Here is a 22,626-nt window from a genome sequence, read left to right as displayed (position 1 = left end):
CTGGAATACTTAGCAGAATTGTTCCACAACGGCCTGTCCTATTCTTCCATAAAGATTCATGTCTCAGCAATTTCAGCAGAATACAATGTGGATCCACCTATCTTCTTACACCCTCTCCTCAGACAATTTCTGAGAGGGATCAAAAACATCAATCCTCCAAGAAAACCCTCTTTACCTACTTGGGATCTCAACTTTGTGCTGGAGAAACTAACACTTCCTCCCTTTGAACCAGCAGTATCGGCGGATCTACAGTTTCTGTCTTGGAAAACAGCTTTCCGTCTGGCCATAACTTCAGCAAGAAGAGTATCTGAGTTACAAGCTTTAATGGCAGTACAGCCATTTCTTATCTTCCATCAGGACAGAGTCTCACTAAGAACCAATCCTACTTTTATGCCAAAGGGTGGTATCTAGGGTATCCCTGAACCAAGCTATTCACTTGCCTATATTCTTCCCAAATCCACAAAACAGAGGGGAAAAACTTCTACACACTCTGGATATACACAGACAACTACGCTACTACATGGACAGAACTAAAAGTTTCAGAAAAACTGACCAACTCCTTGTAGCATATGCTGCTGGGGTACAAGGAAAAGCAATTTCCAAACAGACAATTTCAAAGTGGATTGGAAATTGCATTCGATTTTGTTACTCCTTTCATGGAAAGACAGTTCCTGCAAACATCAGGCCTCATTCAACAAGGGCCACAGCCACCACTACAGCCTTCCTAAGAGGGGTGGCTACCAAGGACATTTTAGAAGCTGCTACATGGAGCTCCGTGCATACATTTGCCAAACATTACAATTTACCTTTATACTCCAGATCCAGAGCGGGTTTTGCTTCAGCAGTCCTGCAAGGGATCTTATCTACACCATCCTTTTCTTAGTACCTCCTCCCCCAGATTGGCTATGGTGTTCTACCCATATGTTATGACTGCAGATGCATCCTTGAAGGACATAGTACAGTTTTGTACCTACCATAAATGTAGATGTCCGATAGGTATGCATCTGCCGTCAGGGTTACCCTCCCTCCTTCCCCTCCGTGGTATTCCTAGGGTACTTACCCCTCCATTAGCTAGCTGGGGGATCTTTTATGGTGTATTTGTTTGTATATATATATATATATATATATATATGTATATATATATTTTTTTTTTGGAAAATGTTTGGAATTTACTGCATTCCTCCAAATTTGGCCTTCCTAGAGGGCACCTGGCATCTGGGGCAAGAAACACTGAGGAAAATGGCGTCGACTGATGCTTTTATACCCCAGACGCTCTGACGTCGGGGAAAGTGCGACATCAGCCGAGGCCAGACCCAGACTTTGGAATCCGGCCGACCGAAGGGGTGCCTGAGGCAGGACAACCCATATGTTATGACTGCAGATGCATACCTATCGGACATCTACATTTATGGTAGGTACAAAACTGTACTTTATACTCTGTCGCATCAAACGTATGCGGTCCGCAGAAAACAGCTGATAAAGGGCTGAAAGGTTGGCGGAGCACAAAGCGGGTCTTTGAATTAGACCTTGACTTACATGGATAGTATTAAACCCATCCGGTTTACATGACACAAATAAAATGTAAATCGCAGCTTGTAAAGGGAAGACGCAAAAAGTTGGCGCCAAATAACTATTAGCGCTAAACAAACAAGCTAAAAGTAAGGGATAATTTCACGCAAATCCCATTAAAAATGCTTAGAAAGTCGAAAAAGCTTGAAAAGAAAAAAATCATGAACTAAATAGGCGCTAGGTAATTGGTCATATCTACTAAATAGGCGCTAAGTAAGTGGTCAAATCTTACAGCAGTATGTTTCCTACAGTACAGTTTGCTAATAACATTTTAAATAATTCAGCTCCTCATGGACTAGAAACAGTATACAGGATAATATAGGTCATCATAGCCTAGTAGCAGCAAAAAAGGATAACAGCTTCTCAGTCTGAATGGCAGGTCGGTGATAGAAATAAAACAAATTTTCAAAGCTTTTAAACAGTACAAGCACTAATCTGCTTATATGTTAAACCAAAGGTAATCTTCATTCAAGCATTCAGAGCACAGCGCTAAGAATAAATGTGCTGATCTAACGTTTTGTTCGTATAATATATATCACAGCATCACAAGTCAATAAATTTTAGTGATAAAAATATAAAAGAAAATCAAACAAAACAGAAAGTTGAAAGACAAGCTTACACTGAGTATCGGTCGAGCTCCAGGTTCGGGACGCACAGCAGCCAAGCAGTCTAGGGGAGAGAAAAGATGGCGTCAAGGTGTATGGGGTATATTTATAAGGTAATAGAGAGCTAGGGGGAGGGCACAGGAGGAGGAGCACTGATACAGTTCTAAGGCGGGAAAAATACGAGAAGGAGAGTCGCTGATACCTGGAAAGGGATGAAGAGATAAAGTAGGTGGGGTGTAAAGATGAAAGAATGGGTAAGGTAAATGTAAGGGCGAGAAAAAAAGAAAAATAAATGAAGGGGAAGAGGGTGTAGAGATTTTAAGGCTGAGAGTGTGAGCAAAGATAGTTAGGTGGGCTAAAAATGACCATGGAGAATGAAGCTGTAATGGAGGGGGTGATGGGAATAGAAGTGGGACAAAAAGTTGTTGTAGCACTAGAAAAAACAACAATCTATAAGGTAAGGGAAACAGCAGAAAGGTATGAAACAGTTATAAGTATTTATGTTATAAGAGGTTTTAAGTTCAGACTGTAGAAAAGATACAAGTTTGGAGTTCTGGAGTAAAATGGAAGGAAGTTTGGCAGGGTCTAGAGAGAAAGATAAAGTACAAAGGTTGAAGAGATTATACAGATACAGGACACAAGTTAATGGAGAGTAAAAGGATGAATCAATGATAACAAAATGGATAGTAGAAGGATGCCAGTTAGTGGCCAAGTGAGATAGTAAAAAAGATAGACAGAGAAGAAAGGGGAAATAGTGGAGGGGGGGTGATGAAAAAAAGAGTTACAAGGTGGAAAAGTAGCTATGACTAGTGAATAAATTTAGAGTTTGGGCTAGTGTAGTGATGAGGACAGTGGCTACTGGCTGCTGGCAGTCCTGGACTGGTGGCTAGACTAGCTTACATTGATTAAATGGTATAAAATAAACATGTAGGTATAAAACATACTTTTACAGTCAGTTTGGGAAGATATCACAAATGTTTGGTGGGTTGGAACTTAGTAGAGAGTAGTACAGGTCTTTAGAGAGGGTTCAGGCAGATGTGTAGGATTTATGCAGGGTCAACCTATTCAGGTTAATAAGCTAGCGGAGAGAGAGAGAAAGATGATGAGGCAATTAATGTTACAGAGCAATATTCAAAATGTGAGCAATCAACAACTTAAACAGTCAGTTATTAAAGCACATATATACATAAGGTAATTAACTAAATAGAAAAGCATTTACTAAATATATATGTATACAACATAAGAATAGGAAATGTAAGAAAGATATAGAGTGTTAAGAACTTACAGTCACTAAACATTTAAATGTACAACTGTAGCAATTATAACGGTATGACTAGTTTAAAGGTTGGATGAATAAGGTGGCAAGGGAGCGATCCACACTGGGTACAATGGAGTGGTACACAGTCGGTAGCTCAATAACATGTAATATCGCTAGTGAAGGTAGAGGTTTACAATACCCAACATTAGCGTTGGTTCACAGAGTTCATTTCATTAGAGGTAGCTAAGCATATGAGAGAAATAGCAAGCATAGACAATCAAGCTATCAGGCAGGGGTGGTATCGGCCCAATACAAAAAAAAATACTTAGAATTAAAGGACAGTTATACTCTGTCGCATCAAACGTATGCGGTCCACAGAAAACAGCTGATAAAGGGCTGAAAGGTTGGCGGAGCACAAAGCGGGTCTTTGAATTAGACCTTGACTTACACGGACAGTATTAAACCCATCCGGTTTACATGACACAAATAAAATGTAAATCGCAGCTTGTAAAGGGAAGACGCAAAAAGTTGGCGCCAAATAACTATTAGCGCTAAACAAACAAGCTAACAGTAAGGGATAATTTCACGCAAATCCCATTAAAAATGCTTAGAAAGTCGAAAAAGCTTGAAAAGAAAAAATCATGAACTAAATAGGCGCTAAGTGGTCAAATCTACTAAATAGGCGCTAAGTAACTGGTCAAATCTTACAGCAGTATGTTTCCTACAGTACAGTTTGCTAATAACATTTTAAATAATTTAGCTCCTCATAGACTAGAAACAGTATACAGGATATTGTAGGTCATCATAGCCTAGTAGCAGCAAAAAAGGATAACAGCTTCTCAGTCTGAATGGCAGGTCGGTGATAGAAATAAAACAAATTTTCAAAGCCTTTAAACAGTACAAGCACTAATCTACTTATATGTTAAACCAAAGGTAATTTTCATTCAAGCGTTCAGAGCACAGCGCTAAGAATAAATGTGCTGATCTAACATTTTGTTCGTATAATTATAATATAAATCACAGCATCACAAGTCAATAAATTTTAGTGATAAAAATATAAAAGAAAATCAAACAAAACAGAAAGTTGAAAGACAAGCTTACACTGAGTATCGGTCGAGCTCCAGGTTCGGGACGCACAGCAGCCAAGCAGTTTAGGGGAGAGAAAAGATGGCGTCAAGGTGTATGGGGTATATTTATAAGGTAATAGAGAGCTAGGGGGAGGGCACAGGAGGAGGAGCACTGATACAGTTCTAAGGCGGGAAAAATACGAGAAGGAGAGTCGCTGATACCTGGAAAGGGATGAAGAGATAAAGTAGGTGGGGTGTAAAGATGAAAGAATAGGTAAGGTAAATGTAAGGATGAGAAAAAAAGAAAAAAAATGAAGGGGAAGAGGGTGTAGAGATTTTAAGGCTGAGAGTGTGAGTAAAGATAGTTAGGTGGGCTAAAAATGACCATGGAGAATGAAGCTGTAATGGAGGGGGTGATGGGAATAGAAGTGGGACAAAAAGGAGTGTTGTAGCACTAGAAAAAAAAACAATCTATAAGGTAAGGGAAACAGCAGAAAGGTATGAAACAGTTATAAGTATTTATGTTATAAGAGGTTTTAAGTTTAGACTGTAGAAAAGATACAAGTTTGGAGTTCTGGAGTAAAATGGAAGGAAGTTTGGCAGGGTCTAGAGAGAAAGATAAAGTACAAAGGTTGAAGAGATTATACAGATACACGACACAAGTTAATGGAGATTAAAAGGATGAATCAATGGTAACAAAATGGAAAAATGGATAGTAGAAGGATGCCAGTTAGTGGCCAAGTGAGATAGTAAAAAAGATAGAGAAGAAAGGGGAAAATAGTGGAGGGGAGTGATGAAAAAAAGAGTTACAGGGTGGAAAAGTAGCTATGACTAGTAAATAAATTTAGAGTTTGGGCTAGTGTAGTGATGAGGACAGTGGCTACTGGCTGCTGGCAGTCCTGGACTGTTGGCTAGACTAGCTTACATTGATTAAATGGTATAAAATAAACATGTAGGTATAAAACATACTTTTACAGTCGGTTTGGGAAGATATCACAAATGTTTGGTGGGTTGGAACTTAGAGAGTAGTTCAGGTCTTCAGAGAGGGTTCAGGCAGATGTGTAGGATTTATGCAGGGTCAACCTATTCATGTTAATAAGCTAGCGGAGAGAGAGAGAGAGAAAGATGATGAGGCAATTAATGTTACAGAGCAATATTCAAAATGTGAGCAATCAACAACTTAAACAGTCAGTTATTAAAGCACATATATACATAAGGTAATTAACTAAATAGAAAAGCATTTACTAAATATATATTTATACAACATAATAATAGGAAATGTAAGAAAGATATAGAGTGTTAAGAACTTACAGTCACTAAACATTTAAATGTACAACTGTAGCAGTTATAACGGTATGACTAGTTTAAAGGTTGGATGAATAAGTTGGCAAGGGAGCGATCCACACTGGGTACAAGGGAGTGGTACACAGTCGGTAGCTCAATAACATGTAATATCGCTAGTGAAGGTAGAGGTTTACAATACCCAACATTAGCGTTGGTTCGCAGAGTGCATTTCATTAGAGGTAGCTAAGCATATGAGAGAAATAGCAAGCATAGACAATCAAGCTATCAGGCAGGGGTAGTATCGGCCCAATACAAAAAAAAAATACTTAGAATTAAAGGACAGATGTCCTTCAAGAATGCAACTGCAGTCCTTACATATGGGTTGTCCTGCCTCAGGCAGCCCTTCGGTCGGCCGGATTCCAAAGTCTGGGTTCGGCGTCTGGTGATGTCGCCTCCTCCCCAACGTCAGAGCGGCTGGGGTATAAAGGCATCCGCCGACGCCATCTTCTTCAGTCTTTCTTGCCGTGCGGTGCCCGAAGCAGAAGCAGTTCGCAAGTGCCGGTCGGTCAGCTCCTGTGTTTCAGTTACCGAAGTCATCTAAAAGCTAAGTACCCCGTTGGGGAACATTTTTTCTTGCCTCAGCCGATGTCAGAAAAAATTGAAAAAGTTAATAATTGTTTGTCTTGTGGTAAACAAATACCTCATAAGGACTTCCATTCTTACTGCCTCCCTTGCCTGGGCCCAGACCACGACGTCTCGGCCTGTGCTTGCTTTAATAAGCGCACACTCAGGCGCCGGGCAGAATTTGCCGAAGACTTTTTTGGCGAATCCTTTGCTTATATCATGCCGTCGGAACAACCGACAACACAATCTACCAAAAAAACGCAAGGACCGGGACCGACATCCTCGGCCCGCGTCTTCCACCGATACTACTCCTTAGCCCTCCTCGAGTGTTTCGGTCCTTTCGGAAGCGGTAATTCTACCGCCCCAGGCCGACGACACCGCTTTAACGCGTTCTTCGGTCCCCGAGATTACACTGGTGCCGGTTGTTGATTTTCCTCCAGAAACTGAAGCTCTGGATTTACCCGACACCATTCCTGTGGACAAGGTTACCCCTGCACGTGGGGCAGCCAGTCCTCCGGTATCCATGTCCATCAAGGCCTTTGCACGTGCTAAGGCTGCCAGCCAGGCCAAGGCCCACCCTAAGCCTACTGCTCAGGGTCCCTCTTCTGATAGACAGATCATGACTGTTGCTGCAGATTTAATCTCTCTTATCAGAGGTTCTCAGCCGCACCTGGACAGAGGTTCTCAGCCGCCTGCAGATAAAAGGCCTAGAACTGAGAAGACAGACACCCTCTCCTCAGATGAAGCCTCTGGGGATTCAGAGCACTCAGATACCCAGGAAGAATCTTTCCAGGCCTATGAGGATTCGGATGCTGAGGATTCTATTCCCTCTGCCTCCCCTCCAGAGGATATTTCTTTTGGTGAAGTTTTCCACTCCATGAGAGAACATTTTCAGTGGCAGGGTCAGGAATTCTCTGACTCCAGGAAAAGGCTACGTACCTTCCTTAAGCTGCCCCAACACAGACCTTTAGCTATTCCTCCAGTGTTGGATGTCTTTGATGATGTATACTCAGACTCCAGTGCTTCGCCTGATTCTCTCCCTCCTGCTCCTGTCAAACCTGACAGATATTACAGGGTCCCTGAAACCCATAAGTATCTCTTTAAGACCCACTCTGTGGATTTAGAGACTATTTCACAGGGCCCCAAGGCAGTGGCTTCTTCCTTGGCCAAAAACCCTCTGCCCGCTGACAGGGAAGCCAGGTCCCTGGAGAGATGGGGCAAAAAAGTTTATACCTCTTCCACCCTTGCCATGAGGTCACTTAACTGCCTTTTTCATATGTTTCAGTACCAGGATTTCTTAATGGATGATTTGCAGAAAAAGTTAGCCTCTCCTGAGCCTATAGATAGAAAGGCATTGCAGGACTTGGTTCATAACACTCAGCAGGTTAGCAATCATTTTCTACAGTGTGGTTATGATGCATTGGAGGCTTCATGTAGGGCAGCCATGACAGGGGCCGTTATACGTTGACATGCTTGGTTGAAAGAACAGCCACTGCCAGACCATGTTAAAGTTAAGCTCCTGGATGCACCTCTGGAAAAACAGAAGCTTTTTGGTGCTAATGCACAGGATATGCTGAAGTCTATTGAAGAAAACGCAAAATCAGTACAGACTGTCAAGGATTTCCTCCAGGTTCAACCTCCCAGATTCAGTAGGAATTGGCCTTCTAAGAATTGGTCCTTTCCAGACTCGGACAAGTTTCAAAGGGGAAAGAACAGGTGTGCTTGAGGTAGAGGGCAATACCGAGGCTCTTACAGGGGCCGCCAATGGCAACCACCAAATCAAAGAAGTGGAGCAGGGAGTTCGCCTGCACCACAGGGACAATCACAATGACTTGACTATCAATCCGCCTACCAAGGCTCAAAGAGAAGCTCCTCTAGGCGGAAAATTATCCTTATTCTCAAAGAACTGGCACATTTTAACCAAGGACAAATGGATTCCGGACATAATAGACAAAGGTTACAGGTTCCACTTCCACACCTTACCAACGAGACAAGGCATGCCAAACCTGCCACAAAATCAAAGGGCAGAGGCTCTCTTACAAGTTGCAAAGCTGTTACAAATAAAAGCTGTAGAAAAAGTACCTCCACAGGAACAAGGCCAGGGATTCTATTCAAGACTGTTCCTTATTCCAAGAAAAGAAAAGCAATGGAGGCCTATACTGTACTTGTCTATTCTAAACACCTTTCTCATTGTGCCAAAATTCAAAATGCTGACATTACAGCAACTCCTTCCCATGCTGGGCAAGGGGTCTTGGCTGGTTACTCTGGACCACAAAGAGGCATACCTGCATGTCCCAATCAGACACAGCTGCAGAAGATACCTCAGATTTCTTGCAGGAACAGAGCATTATTAATTCTCAGCATTGCCGTTTGGCTTATCTACTGCGCCCAGAGTATTCACGAAATGCCTGGCATCAGTAGTTGCACATTGCAGACTCCAGGGGATTCAAATATACCCTTACCTGGACGACTGCCTCATACAAGCAGACAGCAAACAAATATTGATAAAAAACTTGGACTATGTCATTCGGTTGCTACAGGTTTTGGGATACACAGTCAACATTCAAAAATCAAGGCTATTACCATCCCAAAATATTATTTTTCTAGGAGCAAAACTGGACACACAATCACAAATGGCTTTCCTCACAGAGGAGAAACAACAGCATTTACCAGATTACTTCAAAAGCCTAGCAAAACATACCCAGCTGACCGCAAGGAAGATCCTGCAGGCCCTTGGTTTCATGGCATCTTGCATCCTTCTGATCCCCCTGGCAAGATTACACGAGGAAGCTACAATGGTATCTAAAAAGCTTATGGTCTCAACACAGCCACAACCTGGAAGACGTAATACCACTCATTCCATGCCTGCAAAGGGAATTTTTGTGGTGGGCTCAAGCAAGCCAGTTAAACCAAGGCATGTCCTTCAACAAAGTTCAAGCAAGTCAAACCATTACAACAGACGCCTCAGATCATGGATGGAGGGCGCACATGGAGGACAGATGCATTCAAGGCCAATGGACTCCCAAGGAAATGCTTCTCCACATAAATCAAAAAGAGATGCTGGCAGTGATGCATGCCATAGAAGCCTTTGGAAAATTTCTTCAACAAGGCCATCTGCTAATAAGGACAGACAACACCACTGTCATGTGGTATATAAACAAACAAGGAGGCACTCACTCGTATCCCCTCTGCAGACTAACAATGGCTCTTTGGGAAAAATCCCTGAAACTGAACATCCATTTGCAATCCCAGTTTGTTCCGGGCAAGGACAATGTACTGGCGGACAGGTTGAGCAGAAATTTCATGGATCCACACGAATAGATGCTACATCCACACATTTTCTCACAAATAACAACTGCATGGGGAAGACCAGACATAGATCTATTTGCTTCTCATCTAAATCACCACCTGGACAAGTTCTGCTCAAGGACTCACCATCCTCTAGCCTGGAGAATGGATGCCCTCTCCTTCAGCTGGAATGCCCTGAAAATCTATGCATTCCCTCCTCTACCATTAATGACCAAGGTGTTACTGAAAATCAAAGCAGAGCAACCAAAAGGAATACTGATTTCTCCAGTCTGGCCGAGGCAGCACTGGTATCCCTTGCTACTGAGCATAACTCATTCCAAACCGTGGCCCTTGCCCCAGTGGCCTCTGCTCCTAACACAACACAATTACAGGACTGTTCATCAAAACCTGCAAACATTGCAACTGGCAGCTTGGAGGGTTCCATGACTTTGTCCCATGACACCCTCTCCGAAAAAGTTCAGGAAATCTTGCTGGAAGCACGCTGACCTTCCACCAGAAAAACCTATGCGGCCAAATGGAAGAGATTCATCATCTGGAATGCCAAAAAGGGAAAGGATGCATCAGTGATGAGCATACCTCAGATATTAGAATACTTGGCAGAAATGTTTCATAAGGGCCTCTCATATTCATCCATTAAAATACACGCTTCAGCAATCTCAGCAAACTTCAACTGTGACCCACCTGTGTTTTCACATCCCTTGCTAAGACAGTTCCTAAGAGGGATAAAGAATATCAAGCCTCCCAGAAAACCACCAGTTCCTGCATGGGACCTCAACTACGTCTTGGAAAAATTAACTCTTCCTCCTTTTGAACCAGTAGCAACTTCAGAAATGCAATTCCTCTCCTGGAAATCAGCATTCCTGTTGGCAGTTACCTCAGCAAGAAGAGTCTCGGAGATACAGGCCCTCATGGCAGTACCTCCCTTTCTCATTTTCCATCAGGACAGAGTTTCTCTAAGGACCAATCCTTCATTCATGCCAAAGGTGATATCCAGGGTGTCTCTAAATCAAGCAATTCACCTGCCTACCTTCTTTCCCAAACCTCAAAATAAAGGGGAAAAGCTGCTGCATACTTTAGACATACACAGACAATTACGCTACTACTTGGACAGAACAAAGACCACCAGGAAGTCTGACCAACTATTTGTAGCCTATGCTGCCGGAGTGCAAGGAAAGGCAGTCTCCAAACAAACAATTTCAAAATGGATTGGACACTGCATCAGATTCTGTTGCTCCTTCCATGGAAAGAGTGTGCCAGCCAATATAAGACCACACTCAACCAGAGCTATAGCCACATTCACAGCCTTTCTAAGAGGGGTGGCTACAAAGGACATTCTAGAGGCTGCTACATGGAGCTCCGTGCATACATTTACCAAACACTACAACCTGCCTTTATACTCCAGGTCCCGAGCAGGCTTTGCTTCTGCAGTCCTGCAGGGTCTTTTAGCTACACCATCCCTTGTTTAGATCCTACCACCCCCAGCTTGGCTATGGTATTCAGCCCATATGTAAGTACTGCAGTTGCATTCTTGAAGGACATAGTACAGTTTTGTACCTACCATAAATGTAGATGTCCGATAGATATGCAACTGCAGTCAGGTTTTCCCTCCCTCCTACCCCTCTGTTTGTTCCCTAGGGTCCTTCCCCCTCTCCTATTTAGCTGGGGATATCTGTTATGGTGTATCTGTTTATTACTGTTGTGCATGTCTTGAAATTTTTGCTTATCCATTCACAAAATTTAGCCTTCCTTGGAGGGCACCTGGCATCTGGGGCAAGAAACACTGAAGAAGATGGCGTCGGCGGATGCCTTTATACCCCAGCCGCTCTGACGTCGGGGAGGAGGCGACATCAGCCGACGCCAGACCCAGACTTTGGAATCCGGCCGACCGAAGGGCTGCCTGAGGCAAGACAACCCATATGTAAGGACTGCAGTTGCATATCTATCGGACATCTACATTTATGGTAGGTACAAAACTGTACTTTATACTCTGTCGCATCAAACGTATGCGGTCCACAGAAAACAGCTGATAAAGGGCTGAAAGGTTGGCGGAGCACAAAGCGGGTCTTTGAATTAGACCTTGACTTACATGGATAGTATTAAACCCATCCGGTTTACACGACACAAATAAAATGTAAATCGCAGCTTGTAAAGGGAAGACGCAAAAAGTTGGCGCCAAATAACTATTAGCGCTAAACAAACAAGCTAACTGTAAGGGATAATTTCACGCAGATCCCATTAAAAATGCTTAGAAAGTCGAAAAAGCTTGAAAAGAAAAAAATCATGAGCTAAATAGGCGCTAAGTAAGTGGTCAAATCTTACAGCAGTATGTTTCCTACAGTACAGTTTGCTAATAACATTTTAAATAATTTAGCTCCTCATAGACTAGAAACAGTATACAGGATAATATAGGTCATCATAGCCTAGTAGCAGCAAAAAAGGATAACAGCTTCTCAGTCTGAATGGCAGGTCGGTGATAGAAATAAAACAAATTTTCAAAGCCTTTAAACAGTACAAGCACTAATCTGCTTATATGTTAAACCAAAGGTAATCTTCATTCAAGCGTTCAGAGCACAGCGCTAAGAATAAATGTGCTGATCTAACGTTTTGTTCGTATAATTATAATATAAATCACAGCATCACAAGTCAATAAATTTTAGTGATAAAAATATAAAAGAAAATCAAACAAAACAGAAAGTTGAAAGACAAGCTTACACTGAGTATCAGTCGAGCTCCAGGTTCGGGACGCACAGCAGCCAAGCAGTTTAGGGGAGAGAAAAGATGGCGTCAAGGTGTATGGGGTATATTTATAAGGTAATAGAGAGCTGGGGGGAGGGCACAGGAGGAGGAGCACTGATACAGTTCTAAGGCGGGAAAAATACGAGAAGGAGAGTCGCTGATACCTGGAAAGGGATGAAGAGATAAAGTAGGTGGGGTGTAAAGATGAAAGAATAGGTAAGGTAAATGTAAGGGCGAGAAAAAAAGAAAAAAAAATGAAGGGGAAGAGGGTGTAGAGATTTTAAGGCTGAGAGTGTGAGTAAAGATAGTTAGGTGGGCTAAAAATGACCATGGAGAATGAAGCTGTAATGGAGGGGGTGATGGGAATAGAAGTGGGACAAAAAGGAGTGTTGTAGCACTAGAAAAAAAACAATCTATAAGGTAAGGGAAACAGCAGAAAGGTATGAAACAGTTATAAGAGGTTTTAAGTTTAGACTGTAGAAAAGATACAAGTTTGGAGTTCTGGAGTAAAATGGAAGGAAGTTTGGCAGGGTCTATTGAGAAAGATAAAGTACAAAGGTTGAAGAGATTATACAGATACAGGACACAAGTTAATGGAGAGTAAAAGGATGAATCAATGGTAACAAAATGGATAGTAGAAGGATGCCAATTAGTGGCCAAGTGAGAAAGTAAAAAAGATAGAGAAGAAAGGGGAAAATAGTGGAGGGGGGTGATGAAAAAAAGAGTTACAGGGTGGAAAAGTAGCTATGACTAGTAAATAAATTTAGAGTTTGGGCTAGTGTAGTGATGAGGACAGTGGCTACTGGCTGCTGGCAGTCCTGGACTGTTGGCTAGACTAGCTTACATTGATTAAATGGTATAAAATAAACATGTAGGTATAAAACATACTTTTACAGTCAGTTTGGGAAGATATCACAAATGTTTGGTGGGTTGGAACTTAGTAGAGAGTAGTTCAGGTCTTCAGAGAGGGTTCAGGCAGATGTGTAGGATTTATGCAGAGTCAGCCTATTCAGGTTAATAAGACTGAGTATCGGTCGAGCTCCAGGTTCGGGACGCACAGCAGCCAAGCAGTTTAGGGGAGAGAAACTGGGAATGCCAAGACTATCCTCAGTCCAAAAAGAGACTCGGAGAATTTCTAGATTTGCCACAATATAGGCCTTTAGCAATCCCACCAGTCCTGGATGATGTATTTATGGAATCCAGTTTAACTCCTGATACTTTACCCCCTGCTATTAGGAAACCAGACAGGTACTACAGAGTACCTGATTCTCACAAATTCCTTTTCAGAAATCCTACGGCTGACCCAGAGGTCATCTCCCAAGGTTCTAAAGGTATCAAAGCAACTACAGCTAAGAATCCCACCCCTTTGGACAGGGATTCCAGAACTTTGGACATATGGGGTAAGAAAGTATATACCTTTGCAATTCTTGCCATTAGGGCTTTGAATTGCTAGTTTCATATGCTGAAGTACCAACAACATATTATGGAACTTAAGCAAAAAATAGCTACCTTTACAGATTGTGCAGAAAATAAAGAATTACAAGAGCTTATGCATTCTGCAAGCCAAGGCAGCAACCATACATTACAGTGTGGCTTTGATGCCCTAGAAGCATCTTGCAGGGCAGCAGTCACCAGTTCTGTACTGAGAAGGCATGCTTGGCTTAAGGAGCAGACCTTGCCAGACCATCTCAAATAAAAATCACTAGATGCTCTTTTGAACAAGGACAACCTGTTTGGCACCAAAGCAGAAGAGATTCTTAAAAAGATGTAAGAAAAAGCTAAATCTATGCAGACCGTCACAGATTTCTTGCAAGTACAGCCTCCTAGATTCAGTAGGCATTGACCCTCGAAACATTGGTCCTTTACAGCACCCTCAAGGCCATCTCAAACTAAACCAAGGGGAAACAGACCCCCCCCCCCCAGACTACAGTCTCAGGGTATGCAGAGATCTAAGCAATGAAGTGCCTCCACCTCCAAAACAGGGAGTGCTAAGCCACCCCCTTACGGAAAGCATTCCCAATGACTTCTTGACTCCACTACCTACATCTGCCGAACTGCTTGTGCCCCCTAGGAGGAAAACTTGTCCATCATACAAAAATCTGGACTTCCATCAGCAAAGACCGATGGGTCCTCAACATTGTATCCCAGGGGTACAAATTTTACTTCCACTCACTGCCAACCCCAAAAGGGTTCCCAGACCTTCCTCCAAACCAGTGGGCAGAGGCACAAAACCAAGTTCAATCTCTGCTTTCTATAATGGCAATTCATCCTGTTCCTGTGGAACAGATAGGTCAAGGGTTCTATTCCATACTTTTCCTGGTACCCAAAAAAGAAGGCACTTGGCGCCCAATCCTAGATCTTTCCATTCTAAACACCTTCCTGGTGGTACCAAAATTCAAAATGCTCACCCTGCAGCATCTTCTTCCTATGCTGGCCAAAGATTCCTGGTTAGCCATCCTAGACTTAAAAGAAGCCAATCTGCACATCCCTATAAGGGACTCATGCAGGAAATATCTACGCTTCAGGGCAGGATCTATGCATTATCAGTTCTCTGCACTTCCCTTTGGCTTATTCACTGCTCCCAGTGTATTCACAAAATGCCTGTCTCCAGTCATTGCCTACTGCAGACAAAGAAAAATTCAAATTTATTCGTACTTGGACGACTGCCTGATTCAGGCAGACAGGAAATGCTGTTGCAGCACCTGACATTTGTAAAACAACTTCTAACCTTCTTGGGGTACACCATCAACGAAAAGAAATCAAATCTAGTCCCCAGTCAAAAGATTGTATTCCTGGGAGCAAGTTTGGACACAGCATCCCAGATGGCATTCCTTACTCCAGAAAAACAAGCCTATCTGACAGACTACTTCACTCAAGTGGCCACCAGAATCCAGCTGTCCGCATGGAAAAATCCTGCAGGCCCTAGAGTTCATGGCCTCATGCATCCTACTAATTTCATATGCCAGACTGCATATGCGGAAACTTCAGTGGTAGTTAAAGAAGTCTTTGGTGCCAACATTCTCAGGACCTGGAAAGCGTCATTCCCATCATACCTTGTCTAAGGACAGAGTTTCTTTGGTGGGCAGCAGCATGCAACCACAACAAGGGACTGCCCTTTACTCAACCCCACGCCGCCCAGACCCTAGCCACAGAAGCATCAGACTATGCCTGGGGGGCACGCCTAGATGGCAAGTGCATTCCAGGGCCATTGGAGCCCAAGTCAAATTCATCTGCACATCAACCAAAAAGAGATGCTAGATGTGCAGCACGCTCTAACAGCTCTCATATCCCTACTCTCTCTAAGACCCCTGCTAATAAAAACAGACAACACCACAGTTATGTGGTACATCAACAAGCGGGGGAACCCACTCTTACCCACTCTGCAGGCTAGCCATGTGGAACATGGTCTTGGACATGCACGTCCATCTGCAAGCTCAATTCCTGCCAGGCAAACAAAACTCAGTGGCAGACTGCTTTAGCAGAAATCTCCTAGACCCACATGAGTGGCAATTGGAGCCCAGCACCTTCAGCCTTCTGATTCAGAAATGGGGGATCCTAGAGGTGGATCTCTTTGCCTCCTCTTGCAATTACCAGCTCAGCAAATTCTGTACCAGGACACCTCACAGCAGGGCCTGGAAAGTGGATGCCCTATCCTTCTAGTGGGTAAACCTCTCAGTCTGTGCATTTCCCCCTCTGCCCCTTCTTGCAAGTATATTGCTTAAGATAAGACAGGACAGACCAAGGACAATTCTGATTGCCCCGGATTGGCCACGCCAGCACTGGTACCCACTCTTGCGCAGCCTGTCACCAGTGCCACCCTGGCACCTACCCCAGAGCCCAACCCTGCTCACTCAGTGGGGGGATCTTGCATCCGCAACTGCAAACCCTAAATCTTGCAGCCTGGTTTATTCCTTGAATTCTCCCCCTGTAACCAGCCTAAGCAAGCAGGTGCTGGACATCATTCTTGAAGCCAGAAGAACCTAGTACAAGGAAATCCTATGCTGATAAGTGGAAAAGATATTGCTCCTGGATTCAGTCTGAAGGAGATGACACAACTCTGCTCTCCCTACCTTTAATCCTTGATTACTTAGATCTACTCCACAGAGGCCTATCCTTTTCCTCCATTAAGATCCATGCCTCTGCCATCTTGGCTCATTACAACTCTGAGCCACCCCTGTTCTCCCACCCTCTCATCAAACAGTTCCTGAGAGGGGCAAACAACTTAAGGGCACCAAGGAGAGTACCCACTCCTGCTTGGGACATTAACTCTGTACTGGAAAAGCTCACACTCCCCTTTTGAGCCTGCAGTGTCAGCAGACTTAAAATTCCTCTCTTGGAAAACAGCATTGCTCCTGGACATAACTTCAGCAAGAAGAGTGTCTGAACTACAAGCACTTATGGCCATGGAACCCTTCATTATTTTTCATGCTGACAGGTCTCCCTCAGGACTAATCCTTCCTTTATGCCCAAAGTGGTGTCCAGTGTGGCTCTCAACCAATCTATCTGCCAACCTTCTTCCCTAATCCTCAAAATAAAGGAGACTTGCACAGACAGCTCAGATTCTACCTGGATAGGACAAAGCCCTTCAGGAAATCTGACCAGTTACTACTCAGTTTTTCACCAGGGGCAGAATGCAATGCCATTTCAAACCAGACAGTTTCCAAATGGATAGCACAGTGTATCCATTTCTGCTACAAACACCATGGGAAACCAACCACTCAGGGGGTCAGAACACATTCCACTAGGGCAACTTCTACCTCTACAGCATTCCTCGGGGAGTCCCTACCAGGGACATTCTGAAGGCTGCTACCTGGCGTTCACCAAGCATTACCACCTGCCTATATTTTCCAAATCCAGGGTGGGTTTTGTGACTGCAGTCCTGCACGGCATACTAGCCAGCCCAAACACTTATTGACTGCCTCCACCCTTTCTACAGCTTTGGGAATCAACCCAAGTGTGTTGACTGCAACAGTGAAACACGAAGAACATAGTACAGTTATGTACACTTGCTATAAATGTAGATGTTCGAGTGTATTCACTGTTGCAGTCCTGGTTTCCCTCCCTCCAGCCCCCTTCTCTCTCCTCTCTGTGTATACTATTCACCCCTTGCAGGGGTATTGGTAGCTCTCTGTTGGGGGGCTCCTGACATTTGGGGCAAGAAAAACTGATATAATGGTGTCGGCTGCCTGTTTTTATACCCCTGACGACCTGACGTCAGACCTGGAGCGATAGCAACAGACACAGAAATACTAAGTCTCTGGTATTCGGGCTGACTGAGGGCTACCTGTAGGCAGATAACCCAAGTGTGATGACTTCAACAGTGAATACACTCAAACATCTACATTTATGGTTAAGTGTACACAACTGTACTTTTCCTCTGGTCTTTTTTAGATAGTCCCAGTAGCCTCTAACTTTGTAACAGTCTTAAAGTATATGCTTGCTGTCTGCTCATTATTCTCCATACCTGCAGCATCTGTTCTCTGGTCTTAAACCTTGGTGGAATTGCTTTGATGGGCTGAAGTACCACTGGTGTAAAATTTTAAGTGGTAGGTCTCTGAATTTTGGCCATCTGTTTAGTTGCCATTGTGCCTTCCATACCTTATCCCACTCTTCATCCTTGAGAGAGATGTCTTCTTGTTTTTTCCATCTCTTCTAACAGTTGCTTGGTGATATTCACCTTTCGCTCACACAGATCTTTCTAGATTACATTTTCCTTTTTTTCGGTCACTCTTGTCCATTTATCCCATTGCATGAATTACTTCCTCTATCCCTGTCGGTAGACCAATTCAAGCTAGACCCTTAGGTATGTGAACCATTCTTTTTCTGCTAGCCAGAATTCTTAACATACTGTCTGAAAGCTCTTGAGGAATGACCTTTGGGGATTGGTTTTCACTTGATCCCATTCAGGAATCCATTGGGTGGTGAAGAGTTCTTTTGTTTTTTTCCCTTATACTTTCTGCAATTTGTGGGTAATGCCATACCACCTTTGTAGATCCTTTGCCCCATACTGATTGTGTCTTTCGGCTTTTCCTGGTTAGGGGTCGCCACAGTGGAACTCCGGTCCGCTAATGATTGGCAGTTAATTTTTATGTACTGGCTTGCCAGGCCTGACGCACAACCTTCAACGAAGGTACGCCCATTCACACATGTCTCCATGCAGAAGACGCTCTAGCTGAGAATCAAACCGGACAGCGTCTTACTGTGAGGCGACAACGCTATGTCCTAAATTTACGTGCACTGCACTCTGTACAGTTTTATTAACCTTTCCTTTGAGTGGTTGTAGGAATTGGTAGGGGATAGGTTAACGTGGTCTCCCTCTTATTTTTCTTTTTTTGTGCTTAATTTTATTACCTGTTTCAGTTTGAATGCTAGGTCATATCTGACCAGATGTGGGAGACCCTTCCCCCATAGGACTTAGGACATGTGTTGGAAAAGCTGAGAGTCTGCATCCCAAGTTTCCTAATACCTGGTTATCTGTCAACTCCTGAAGCTGACTAATCCTAGTGTGGGCAGCTGGGATTTGTAGGTTCCTTACTATATATAGAATGTGTGGCATCAGCATGACCTGGACAGCTTGTATTTTGCCTGCAGTAGTATTGAAATTCTTTAGTTAAAAGGATGTCCTGGATTTTACTATTCAAGCTTTGGATGTTTTTCTCAGTTGTTGTTTACAAATCATGTCCAGTGTGTGCAGTTCTAAATATCCGGAGTCGAGTCATGATTTGCATATTCACCTCTGGAAGTTCATAGGTGTTCTTTCCACATCTGATAACTGCTGACGTACTCAAGTGACAGAATAACCTCTAGGCTTTCCCTGAAAAATTTAAATATTGATGTTACGTGTTTTACAAGTTTTAGCTGAATTTGTCTTCCTGATCGTGTCACTTACTTTCCATAAATGAAGCAAAACCAATGTACTTAATCATTTAATTTATTAGTAGCTCAACTTTGGTATTACCTTTTTGTATTTCACACCAGTCATCATGAAACTTGCAAGACTATTTTGATTTTGTAGTATATTTTAAGAGGTAATCTTAGTTCAGCAGTTGCAGTGTATGTTTCCTGTGATCAGTAAAACCTGCAATGCCATTACCTCCATCTTATTACAGCACTTTACTTAGCATACTTTCCTTGAGTCAAAGGCTCTTACCTTAGGAAAATTGGACAGATGTCCTCTTTACCCCTTCATTCTGTCTTTCATACATCTCCATTTATCATCTTCATTTTAGTTCATTTCCATTTTTACCTTTCTAATTCATTCCCTTCAGTGGAGCTCTGGAAGTTTGCCCTGTAACTTCCAGTGGGTGGAGCCTAAGCTTCTTGATGTAATCCGATTTATGTCCTCACATTTTAAACAAATGTTCTTATCTGAAATCCTATAAGTTACTAAATAAGTACAAATAGTAAACTTTTCAGCACAAACTGTTTTTATAGTGGTAGTATTTTTTATGTTCTAGTTCTTAAACAGGATTTTATAAGTTACAGTAAACCTGTAACTATTAAGTGTGTGATATTTTATCAAGAACTTGATATCTTAGCAACCTGTCAAGTTACACACATACTGTCTGCAGCATTTTGTTCTGCAGCTGAGAGCTTTCTTACGACTAAGCTGTGCTGTCTGTGATACTTGGTTGTCAAGATGTTTGGAAAAAATATGAAGTTTATGACAATATAAATATATGTAAAATTAATATTTCTTTGCCTACACTAGACAGAGGTCAAATATCAGTACACTTTGCTATTGTGTAAGCTTTAAGATAAATTTTTTGAATGCAGCATGGTTTTGCATGTATTAATGCAAATATAAACAATCAATATCTGACGGTTAGGGGCGTCGTCAGATGCAACTGCAGAAATATCTGGAGGTGTCACTTGGCTGTAATGAGATAAGTACAAAACCTATTTTTGTACTGTTTCTAAATCACCCAAAACAGCTTCGGGGATAATGCCAATGAATATCCAAGAACCAAGTAGAAAAGCACTAAAAACAACCTTCTTTATTAACGCTGTGGTTTCCAACAATAAGACACGTTTTCGTTGCTGAATGCAACTTCTTCAGACAATGAAAAACTGACATTGCTTAGTTTAAATACATCCAAATTAATCACATGTTCATCCAATTAAAAATTAAAGCTGTAGATATTGTAAAAGCTGTGTCATACTTGCTTGTTTACTGTTTCTAAATCCCTTACCTAGATTAAATCAAGATTTTTACTGTTCATCTTCAGTTCTGCTTTTTGAAGGTGGTTCCCATCTTTTCCCAAATTTCATTTGGCCAATTTTTTTTCCCTGGTATCCATTGCCTTTTCACCACTGGACAAGTACAGTCATGGTCATAGTAAATTGTCTAGCAGGCAGCCATCAGGAAACCCATATCTCAGCTGATACCCGAGAATTAGGCATGGTGAAAGTAGATCACTTACAATTGGAATAATCTGGTCAATTGCACAAGTCTTTTGCATGCCTGACTAATCCTTGCAGGTTCTTGGTACCCACTGGAGTTGCACAGTGATCTAAAGTCATACCTCTCAACCATACCAGATTACTCTTTTTTTTTACTGAGTTTTGGGGTCCAAATAATAGGGTGCATGATTCCTGAGTGGCACCCCTTCATTTCCAATTTTTTTCCCAGCTTTTTTAAATTTATATTCTTTCCGTACTTGCGCGATGACATCAGCTCCATCAGCCTGTCGGAATTGAGCTCAATGGCTCACGTGCATGCATTTCCGGCTGGCTGTTTGAGTGTGAACAAATGGAGTTGGAGTATTTGATGGTGCTGCTGGTGGAGTTATCTGTTTGGAGTTTTATCTGCATTCTGCAAGGAGCTTTTGCTGGAAGTTGGAACGGAGCTTTGCTTAAGGCATTTGGCTGGGCTGTTTAGTTCAACAGAGTATTTGTAATGATGCATTTGCTTTGCTTAAGTGTGCTGTTGCTGGAACGGAACTGTGTGTGTGCTCATTTGGAGTTTTATCTGCATAGATTGAGTTGCTTTTGCTGGAATGGAACTCCATTGAGTGAGTTGCTTTTGCTGGAACAGAGCTTTGCTTAAGGTATTGGGCTGTTTAGTTCAACGGAGTATGTTGGGCTGTTTCTTATTTGCTTTCCTTAAGTTTCTTAGAGTGAGTTGCTGGACCGGAGCTTTGCTTAAGGTATTGCTGGACCGGCGCTTTGCTTAAGATATTGTTGGACCGGTGCTTTGCTTAAGGTATTCCTGGGCTGTTTAGTTCATCGGAGTATGCTGGGCTGTTTTGTATTTGCTTTCCTTAGGTTTCTTAGAGTGAGTTGCTGGACCAGAGCTTTGCTTAAGGCATTGCTTGTGTGTGTGTGTCTGTGTCTATGTGTCTGTGTCTGTGTGTCTGTGTCTATGTGTGTGTGTCTGTGTGTGTCAGTGAAAACATGCCAAGGGAATACACCTGGTGGCTAGAGGTACTCAGGCTCAAACCCTTTACCATGGGTACAGTTAAAAAGAGCCTAAAGTCCCTAGCCACCACCACTTGTGATTTTATGCCTCATATTTTTGTTCTATTCCTCATTAAATCTGTGGTTTCAGGATTTTTGTGCCAAATCATTGAAGGATTGAATTCACTAAGTAATGACAGGCATTTGAATTTCAGTCTTCATACTCTTCAGAAAATAAGTGGTAACACAAAACCTTTTATTCTAGCAATTTCCTAAGTTTATAAGATCAGTATTTTAAATTTTTCCCTAATTTGGGGTTATTATTGGCGTTGTCCATGTTTTTTTTGCTAAGACATTGAGAGCTGTGGTGAGAAGTGAGAACTGAATTCAGTAAATGCTAGCCATTTAAGTTTCAGTCTTCCTGTCTTTCTGAAAACTGCTGATTTGGCATAATGGTGTGTTGCTCTGTGTGTAGTGCACAGGGTCCTGGGTTCAAAACTTGGCAGCGAAATGCATGGTGGTAACACATTTTATTCTAGCAACTTTCCAAAATTATGCAAGCAATGTTTAAAATGTGTCCCTGATTTACGGCCTTTTGCCCCCCCCCCAAAAAAAAATCCATATTTTATATATATGTGTGTATATATATATATATATATATATATATATATATATATATATATATATATACAGTTTTGTACCTACCATAAATGTAGATGTTAGAGTGTATACCCTGCTGCAGTCATCACACTTGGGTTATCCTGTCGTCAGGCGG

General features: G+C 42.5%; 2 protein-coding genes across 5 annotated transcripts in view; both read left to right on the top strand.

The window, feature by feature from the left end:
- CEP70 (centrosomal protein 70) overlaps positions 1–22,626 on the top strand; it is a 2,129,610-nt gene that overhangs the window by 775,306 nt on the left and 1,331,678 nt on the right. The window lies entirely within an intron of this gene.
- Positions 1–22,626, top strand: part of ZNRD2 (zinc ribbon domain containing 2) — a 534,970-nt gene that overhangs the window by 340,159 nt on the left and 172,185 nt on the right. The gene's annotated exons all lie outside the window — the stretch shown is intronic.

Source organism: Protopterus annectens, chromosome 6.part0, assembly GCF_019279795.1.
Source record: "Protopterus annectens isolate FY-2018-M chromosome 6.part0, PAN1.0, whole genome shotgun sequence".
NCBI classification, from domain to species: Eukaryota; Metazoa; Chordata; order Ceratodontiformes; family Protopteridae; genus Protopterus; species Protopterus annectens.
The sequence above is the reverse complement of the archived record's forward strand: the minus strand, read 5'-3'. Positions and strand labels throughout refer to the sequence as shown.